Source organism: Mus pahari, chromosome 3 (genome assembly GCF_900095145.1).
Source record: "Mus pahari chromosome 3, PAHARI_EIJ_v1.1, whole genome shotgun sequence".
Taxonomy (NCBI): Eukaryota; Metazoa; Chordata; class Mammalia; order Rodentia; family Muridae; genus Mus; species Mus pahari.
Genome location: NC_034592.1, coordinates 155,411,440 through 155,422,089, shown reverse-complemented (window position 1 = coordinate 155,422,089; position 10,650 = coordinate 155,411,440).

Genomic DNA, 10,650 nt, shown 5'->3' with positions numbered 1-10,650 from the left:
CCCCTTGGTCTTGCAAACTTTATATGACCCAGCACAAGGCAAGGCCTGGGCCAAGTAGTGGGAGTGGGTGGGTAGGGGAGCAGAGGTAGGGGGGGAGGGGTATAGGAAACTTTCGGGTTAGCATTTGAAATGTAAATAAAGAAAATAAAAAAAAAAGTGTTCTAGCTAGTGGCAGAAAGACTTGCGTTAGGAAGCTAGACTTCACGTGTGTTGCTCCGCGGTTGCTGGGTGCTGTCTGGCGTCCTTGACATCTGAACTTTTGATTCCACTGATGAATGCCAGTCAGACAGCTTTTAAAGCTGGGGGGCTTGGGAGTTAGGACAAAGAAGCTCACAGCACAGGTGTGGTAGGGTCCTGGGCGGGAAGGCATGGGCGATCAGGTGTCCTTCCTGAGGGAAGGTCGGTTCCAGAAGTGAGCCCACGAGTGACATCTTTGACAAGGAAAAGGGTCAGAGGACTGCAGTGGCAAGAGGGAGAACAAGACCCACAAGCTGTAGGACAGGGCTGGGTTACATGTGGGGACCAGCACAAAAGGACACCATGAGAAAGGGGGGTTAACCTCTGGCCTCCTCACAAGTCAACATGCAAAGAATGGTTTCCTTCCCATCAGCCTTGGCCGTGTCCAACACTGAAGGCCAGCGGGCTTTGAACTCACTGCGCGCCTAGGCTGTCAGCAAAGTTTCCCTCCAAGTTTTTTTTTTTTTAAAGAGTGTCTGTGTGGAAATGTACACACATGAGTACAGGTGCTCACGGAGTCCCCTGGTGCAGGAGTTATGTACAGATGATTATGAGGGTCCAGTACTTACCCTAGCGCTGGGAACAAGCAAAAGAATTCTAAGTACTAAGCCTCCGTCTAACCATAGGGAGGAACTACACTCGAGGTCCCAGGCCCCAGGGAAGCTGGGGACTCCCCCACAGCCGAACAGCTTCTCTTGTAAACAGTTGTCTGAGTCCAGCCATCTCAGGGACAACTTTTCCGTCTTGCCAGCAGGATCAAACACTTTCACGTTCCCAGGTCTAGGAATGAACACCTACCTTGCTTCTCCGAGTGTTTTCTTAATTGTCTGTTAACTGGTTAAGAATATAGAAACTGAGCCAGGCGTGGTGGCGCANGCCTTTAATCCCAGCACTTGGGAGGCAGAGGCAGGCGGATTTCTGAGTTCGAGGCCGGCCTGGTCTATAAAGTGAGTTCCAGGACAACCAAGGCTACACAGAGAAACCCTGTCTCGAAAAAAAAATCAAAAAAAAAAAAAAAAAAAAAAAAAAAAAAAAAAAAAAGAATATAGAAACTGCTATTATCTAAACCAAGGTGTATAAGTTGTAAAAATATACAATCAATTGCCTGTTATGCTCTAATTAGCTATGTGCGGCTGACCCGCTCCTTTGTCCCCTTCTCACTCTGAGCTCCGGAACTAATGTCTAGGAGAATGAATTAAGGACCCTGAAGCCAGGTGCCCCAGACAAGCCTAGTCTCTTTTCCCTTGCTTAACCCATAATGTCAGAATAGAATCGGATAACACTGCAGCTTCCCGCTCACTTTGTGTTCTCATCCCTTAAAAAGGTTATACAATCTCTCTTTGGGGATGTGGCTCAGATCCCGAACTGGCCTTCATCCTGAGTGGCCAGAAAATAAAGTTTTCATTTTTAAGCTTCCGTATCTGAAGTGAGTTTTCTCAGCTTCCACCCTAAACCAAACACTAGGATCTTTGGGAGAAAAGTGCATAACCCTAACCACTGAACCATCTCTTCTGCCCAAAGAAGTCTCTACACACTGCCCTGGCTTTCGCCCCTCCAGTGTACTCCTGACAAACCCAAGGCCGTTCCTAAGGGCCATGACCAGCATGCAGGAGCCAGGCCTGTATCTTCTCCACCCTCCCGCAGGCTCTGGGGATGGGAAGGAGGCAGAGGTGGGGTGGGTATGCAGCACCTTTAGTGGCCAGACAGACATGGGAGGGAGGTTTACAGTGCTCCTTAAAAGTAGATTTAGAAGTTGGTTCATAAGAGAGAGAGGCGGTTATCCAAAAAGTAAAGTTCTCTTCTCCCCACCCGTGTGTGTGTGTGTGTGTGTGTGTGTGTGTGTGTGTGTGTGTGTGCGTGTGTTTAAATGTGTGAGTGTGTGTGTACTTATGTGTGTGTGAGTTTGGGTATGTGAAAGTATGTGTTTATGTGTGTGACTGTGTGTGTGTGAGAGTGTGAGTATGTGAGAGAGTATGTTTGTGTGGGTGTGGGTGTGTGAGTGTGGGTATGTGAGAGTATGTGTGTATGTGTGTGACTGTGTGCGTGTGTGTGAGTGTGGGTATGTGAGGGTATGTGTGTATGTTTGTGTGAGTGTGTGTTTGTGTAAGTGTGTGTATTTATGTGTGTGAACTGTGTGTGTGTGGGTATGTGAGAGTGTGTGTGTGTATGTGTGTGTGAGTGTGGGTATGTGAGAGTATGTGTATATGTGTGTGACTGTGTGCGTGTGTGTATGTGAGTGTGGGTATGTGAGAGTATGTGTGTATGTTTGTGTGGGTGTGTGTGACTGTGTGTGTGAATATGGGTATGTGAGAGTATGTGGTATGTTTGTGTGACTGTATGCTTGTGTGAGTGTGTGTGTATGTCTGTACTCACATACACACCAGTGTCTATCTTTGAGTATAGGGAAGGACAGCTATCATCAGATGTGTTAGGGAACTATAACAGAAATCCTGTGGGAGACTGGAGAGATCTTAGTCAATACAGTGATTGCCACACAACAGGGAAACCCAACTTCAAATCCACAGCCACATCTAAAACGCCAGGGATGGTGGCACCATTGTCACTGACTTAGGTCAGTGTAGACAAGTAGATCCCTGGTCCCTGTGATTTCCCTAGCCTACACTAACCCCCAGCCAGTGGGAATCTTATGTGTAGAGTGTTCCTGAGGACATCAGGGTTGTGACATGTCCTACACACACACACACACACACACACACACACACACATACACACACATGCACACACACCCCTAAGAACAGCACAACCCACCACCGAGTACATGGAACTGAAATTGCCAGAGACTGTGTTGCTGTTCCTGCCCCCAGAAGTGTGCTTTGCTGGGAGTGGATGGTTAGTGGGACAGTGACCTGGCTATTCCATGTCACAGTGGGACAGTGACCTGGCTATTCCATGTCATAGTGGGACAGTGACCTGGCTATTCCATGTCATGACCAAGGTGGGTAGAAACCACAAGGGCCAACAGACCCTTCCAGAGGACTGGCCTGGAGAGAGCTGGGTGGACCAGCACTGAGTCCAGGCAATGCCCTATGCTACCCACACTCTAGACCTTGACCACACTCTGCCCATCCCATATCCCCAGGGGGGAAACCAAGGAAGTAGCCCCCAGCAACCTGGGCAATGTTAATCATTAAGGTTTCCAGAAATCGAACTTGAGAACAGCAACAATTTAATGAATGACTAAAGTGCTTCCCAGTCTCACCATCCAGCTTCCTCCAGTTCTTCTTGTTCTGGGACCTAAAAGGAAAAAAAAATTGAGGGTCAGTGGACAGGTACACAGGTTACCCGCCGGCCCACACCAGATCTGCTCCACACATCCATCTCTTTTACTTGGTTGGCAAGAAAACTTGATGATCTTTCAACTTGTTGTCAGTTTTAAACTGGGGCAACTTGACTCGTGCACCCATGAACACTTGAAGAACCCCTCTGCTGCTGCAGTCTATTGGACCCAAGGACAAGTGTTACCATGAGCAAGACCCTGAACCCCCTCCATCCAAAGGCAGTGACTTGCCTGGTCCCTCCGGGAAGCTACTTTGAAGCCTTCATCTTAGATTTAGAAATACATCACTTGTCCACCACACAGACTTCTTCTGGGGTCACTCTAACCAAGCAACTGAACACCAGGGGAGGCCCCTGTGCTACCATGAGAAGGAGATCAGACCAGAGGGGCCCAGGGCTTCTCTACCACGTGAGTAGGCTTCTCTACAGACATCCTAGGCTTGAGCCTCGAAAAGGCGTCCCAGACAATGTCAGTCCCCCCTGCAGAAACCGGGGCCCCAGTGACGTGGAGCGAGAAGACTTTGGAGCGAGGATCCTCAGGATTAAAATCAGCGCCATCTCGGGCAGTACCAGCGTGTGCCAGGGTTATAGTACTGGTGCCCCAGGCCCTCGGATCCTGATAAGACAGGTGCAGGTCTCCCTTGTGAGCCTGTGGAAAGAGCCAGTGTTCCTTCCCCAGACCCAGCCAGGGCCCCAGAGGCTCAGGTCCCTGTGTCCTTCACTGGAGTGGAGGAGGAGTGGAAGATTGTTTAGTGCAACATGAGGTATGGTTTGGGGGAACCTTCTGCATATGACTTGCACACAAGGGCATGTGTACACAGAGAGAGATCTCACGGCACTCTCCCAAGCCAGTGTGTCAGCAGAGGGCCACTATATTAAAAGGCAACCAACACAGTGGGTCAGTTTTCTGCGAGGAGCTGCCTGTCATTCCTTACCCTGGCCTCTCCCCCCTCATCTGTGTCTGTCTACACACACACATACAGAGAGAGAGAGACAGAGACAGACACAGACAGACAGAGACAGAGAGACATAAACACAGACTAAGGCACAGAGAGAAATAACCTATGACATGCTCTTCTTCCTCCTTTTCTTTTTCTTTTTGAGACAGGGCCTCAAGCAGCCCAGGCTGGCCTGGAACTCACTACATACCAGGGGGATGACCTTGAACTTCAGACCCTCCTGTCTCCACCTCCTGAGTGCTGGAATCAGAGCTGCTGTGTACTGCCTACCGCATCTAGTTAACACAGTGCTAGCAATGGGAGCCAGGGGTCTGTGCAAGCTAAGTAAAGTTGCCTTACCAACTGAGCCACATCCCCAAGCCCACCTCCTCTCTAATGCATAGTGTGCAGCTCTCAGGGACCAGTCAGCGCTCCCCTCCTACCCGCCAGGAGGGCCTCGGGGCAGTTTCCTAATCTGGGGCAATTACATTGAAGCCAGCTGAAGTGAGCCATCTCTCTCTCCCTCTCCTTGAGAGGTGTGGCCAAGCTCAGCAGCTCAGAGCCAGGTTCCAAAGCCTCTTCAGCTCCTCCTGCTCTTCCGGTTTCCTGACTGCTGGCTGCTCGTTCTTTCTTTCCTTCCCAACTTCCTGGCAAGCTCTCATAAGAGACAGACAGACAGACAGAAAGCTATTATCTGTCAGAGAGCACTGTCCCTCGACCCTCTATCTCTGAATGTGTCCTGCACAAGAGGTGAATTCTCTTCCCCACCATTCCAGGCTCGGCCTTGGGACTCTCTGCTTTGGAACTTATGTCCATAAAAAGCCAAGAGTGTTTTCAGCGACTGTGGAGGTGGCTCAATTGGTTAAGAGCACTGGCTGTTCTTTTAGAGGACCTGGGTTCGATTTCCAGCATCCATGATTTCCCATGACGGTCTGTAACTCCACTTTCATGGGATCCTGTGCCCTCTTGTGGCCTTCATGAGCAGACACACACATGGTTCACAGACACACATGCAGGCAAAACACCCATGAACAGTTAAAAAGTCTTTTTTTTAAAAAAAGCAAAGGATGTTTTCAGCAAGAGAAGTTGGCCAGGAATTTTCTGGCAGCTTCTCCCTGGGAACTGGATTTCACACTGTTTGATTACAGTATACAGTCTTATAACTTTTACAACTCTGGCAGTTAACATTTTAAGATGCATATTACACTCAACGCATACAACACACGTGACTATGAGTGCAGATAAGCCAGACCACCACACTGCTCTCATAAATACAAAGCCTCCATCCGAACCAGGAAAAGGCACTGAGGTGGCTCACTGGTGGAGCAGGTAACCAACCACATCACAGGTCCTAGACTTGATCCCTTATACTGAAGGGGTGGGGAAGGCTACTCGGAACCAAGCTGAAAGACTGCAGATGGCTGCCTCACTGAGCTGGATATACACCCGTGATCCCAGCATCGGGGAGACCTCGGCAGAAAGAGAGGTGTTCAAGGCCAACCTGGACTACAGAGCAAGCTCCTGACTCAAGAAAATGAAACAAACAAACAAGAAGTGATTGTGCCACTCTATCCCTGGGCTGGCTCAGTCAGCAAACATCTGAGGATTGTCCCTGTGCTTAGACACTGGCCTAGCACAGCAATGGCACACATGTCACCTGGATGTTACTGCCAGCAGAGTTGGAAAATTCCACCTTCTTGAGAAATGCCACTTTCTGTCTCTGGAGCGCTGAGGCTGCCCAGAATAAAACGGGGGTGTGGGGTATTCAACTTTACTTCAGGGGACTTTGAGAAGGCCCTGAAGAGGAGACAGGTGGTCAAAGATTTGCAGAAGATAAAAGAGCCAGTCTTGGTTCTCTGAGGACCAGACTCTTCCACGGTGGAAAGAAAATCAGGAGCAGAGTCCTCCAGGGAACAGCAGGCCTGGGGGCTTTGGGAGGACCATGGGGCCACGTGGAAGAGCAGAGCTGACCGTGTGGCAATCATGGAGTGCAAATGGGGAAGAGGGGATGGGCATCAGCTCTCATGAGTCCTGAAGGCTGCTCGGGGCTCTGCCTGGGGCATGACGGGATGTGGAGGTGTAGCATGGTACTGGCCAGATCTGGGTGGGGGCTACAGAGATGGAGTTAGAGGCCCAGGCTCTGGAGAGATTTGTGAGGCGAGTCCATTTGCTGGAGGGACGGAAGCTGTGGTAAAAGAGGGGGGAGTCTCTGCGATGTTTCCCAGAACGATCTGGAAACACTAGTAAGGATCTTCATGGAGTGGAGTGGAAGGCTGAAGAAGGTAGAATTTGGGGTGGGGTGGGATGGGATGGGGAATGAAGAATTCTGCTTTGGACAAGGGGTGAGAAGCCCCCAACAGAAAGCATTCATGTGGGTCACTGGAAGCACCAAGACACTGAGATGCCCAAGGGAAAGGCTGGAGAGGCCAATCCAAGGGTCAAACCATGGGCCCTCCCTGGTCCTTGAGGTCCAGCAAAGAAAGCAGGAGGCTAACAGGAGACTGAGATAGCCCCAAGGAGAGAACCAGGGCATCGGACATTCAGATGCAAGTTGCACTGTCTTCCTGTTCAATCTGAGTGGCTCTGGGGACATACATATCTTCTGGACCTTGGCATTATAGAGTTGGTGAGCCGGGTCCTCTCTCCAGTCTCTGGGGACAGTCCCTTGCTTTGCCTTTTGTAAAAAGAAATACAAAAACAAAAACAAAACAAAACTTTGGACTCCTCCTCTTCCCTTACTTCCAGTCTAACTCTCCACTTCCAAAGCCTGGAGCACATTCTTTTACATCTCTCTCTGCATTTCCCTGACTACATCTTCTGACCATAACACCCCTATCCCCACGAGGTCCTCCCAAAGACAGCAGGCCAATTCAGGAGACTCCCATCTCAAAACCCTTACAGCGCACCCATTTGCACTAGTCTATGCTATGCAAAAGAAAATGGGGACTTGGCACCCAACATGAGCTACCTTCAGCGCCCCAATACTGGAACTGTCTGCCAGGTAGAGGCTGGAAAACCCCTCTCAAGGCTGCTTGTCATCAGAGTCTACAGACTGAACGTAACAAAGGCTTCCTTCATCGACTAGCTAGCTCTCCAACTGTCAAACTGGATAGCATGGAGGCTTTCCCAATAAAGTTCTGGAGAGTTCTGGAAACCAAGGACACTTTTATATAACAATTCCTCTAACGGGCTGCCTCTCTGACTCATGAACTTTCTGGTTTTGTGAATCCTTCGCCTCATTTGTCCCCAAAGTCTCCATGAGTGTCCAAGTCCAAGCCAGTACTGAGTTGCTCATGAAGTCAGAACATTCTTTCCATGTTCAGGTCAAAGTTCAAAGTATAACGCTGGGTATAACAACAGTGCTTGCCCAACAGGCCACTAACATGTGCCAACGCAGTCAGTCCCGGGCCACCTAGCGCTGAAGTCAGAGTGACCTCAGGAACATTTTGGACAAAAGCTGTTTGCTTTTTTTTTTTTTTTTTTTTGTACAAATTATCTTCAACATTTAGAAGGACCAAACTTTCCATATAAGTGTAGATTAATTAATAATCCACACACCCGTTGCTTATCCAGCTTCAGAGCAACAAGAAATAGAAATAGAAACAACTAACCATGCAGAAGAAGATCTGGCCGTTTGATCTCCAGTTCTCATGTGTAGCAAAGCAGCAGCCAGTGTGGCGACACTTCCTGTACACACCAGCAGGTGATAGAGGCTCCACACGCAGCCCTGGCAGCCACCTCCTCTTGTGGTAAAACATGTACATATCCCAAATCCATCTTGGGAAACAGCACGCACAGCTCCAAGCCAGAGGTGCTGGAAGCCAGAGCTCACCTCATCAAAGCCTCTTGGGTACCCACTTTCCAGTGATAAAGGTCCTTAAAGCACACCACAGGGTCACTACAACCACCTTAAGCGTGAACGCACAGCTTGCTGCTGGACAAAGTCAAAAGCACTGGAAGGTTTCACCGCTCTATGGTAATAAGAGTGTTACCCACCGTGACATCCTGTAAACGTGTAGGCTGTGCGGATTACATGTAAGTCGTATATACTCTTCATACATGTCAGCAAAGTGACAAGAAAGAATCACAAAGGGTTAGAGGACCAACTCTAGTGTGAAGCTTCTCCACCAATATTGGTCAGGGCCGGGCCAGTAAAAGGGAGAGAGATCCCTGCCCACCTAACAGCTTTCCACCATGCATGCACACACATGGCTATCACATGCACATATGTATATTTGTATGTCATATGCAAACACACACTTTAATTTTCACATACAGATATACATTTGCATACCATGGGCAGTTATGTTTGCGTATCATGTATATATTTTTTCATATTTTAATTACAATGTATAGTAAAATGAGCATGTTAAATATAATGTTTAGACTTAAAAATATTTATATATAATATTCTTCACAACAAGAAATGAGTAAATATCACTCCGCGTTTAAGACAAAGATGCTGTGGGGTGTCTAAGGGAGGCGGTAAGAGGGACTATGAGCCAGGCAGTGGTGGTGCAGACCTTTAATCCCAGCACTCAGGAGGCAGAGGCAGACAGATCTCTGTGAATTCAAGGCCAGCCTGGTCTACAGAGCAGTTCCAGGACAGCCAGGGCTGCCCAGGGTCACACCACACTGCCCTAAATGGCTTGAGTTGTTAGGCTTGCCAACAGGAAACCAGCACAGCTTTCAGAGGTGCCTCCCTCCAAATACCATCTCCAGGACCACAAGCAAAATCAGAACAGGGAGGGCTTCCCACATCTCCCTCTCGGCCTCTCTCCAGCTCCTCTTTCTCAGTCCACCTGTCTCACTTTATGAAACTCCCACTCTGCTCCTCCAAGTCTGCCTCAGTTTTCCCTCCCATTTCCTTCACTTCACTGGCCTGTGTCTCATTCGTAAATCTGTATCATCTTTGTCTACCTCTATATCATCTATACTATGTCTATGTCTGTCTATCTCTATGTCATCTATATCTATAGTCTATATCATTTATACTATATCTAGTCTGTCTATCTCTATGCCTATAATCTATTTCATCTATATCTGTAAACTATATCATTTATGTCTATATCATCTGTGTCTATATCATCTATATGTCGATATCATCTCTGTCTATATCTATATATGTCTACATACCTACCTATACCTACACACACACACACACACACACACACACACACACACACACACCTGCACTTGAGCTGAGAATAATGGTACAAGCTGATAATGTTAGCACTCAAGAAGTGGGACAGGATCAAGGTCATCCCCAGGTACATGGGCCATCCTGGGCTACATGAAAATTTATCTACAAAAAGAGGAAGGGCTGTGGGAAGAGATCTTCAGCTAGGAACACGTGCTTCTTTTGTGGAGGATCCAGGTTCCATCTTCAGCACCCACACAGCAGGTTGTTAGCATCCCTAAGCCCAGCCCAGGTCAGGGGTTCAGAAACCCTCCTCCACCTCCTCAGGGACCACACATGCAGGTGCACATGCGTACAAGCAGACACGTGCACACACAAAATAAAATGAATACAACTTTTTTTTTTTTTTGAGACAGGGTTTCTCTGTGTAGCCCTGGTTGTCCTGGAACTCACTCTGTAGACCAGGCTGGCCTCGAACTCAAAAATCTGCCTGTCTCTGCCTCCCCAGTGCTGGGATTAAAGGTGTGCACCACCATGCCTGACCCAACTTTTCTTTTTTTTTTTTTTTTTTTAAGGAAGAAAAAAGCAAGAAACAAAACAGAACTTTTCTGTTTTCACTATGTAGGGATCAAACTTCCACAGGCAGGCTTGGCGGCAAGCACCTTTTCCTGCTGGGCCATTTTGCTGCCCATGGAGACATTTATTAAAAAAATGGAAGGCAAGCTAGGCCAGGTAGAAAATGCCTGCAATCCTAGCACCAGGGAACTGACACTGGAAGAAAGAGAATTCCAGGTTAGCTTGAACTACGTAGCAGAATCAGGGAGATTGAAGTAGGATTTAGCACTTTAGGCCAGCCTGGGCTACATGAAATGCTGTCTCAAAACAACAAGCTGAGTGAGCTACAGAGTTCCAGGATTTACAGCCTGGGAGAGAGAGAGAGAGAGAGAGAGAGAGAGAGAGAGAGAGAGAGAGAGAGAGAGAGAGAGAGAGAGAGAGCAGTGAGGTTTTGAATTGTTTTTTGAAATTCCCTACATCAAT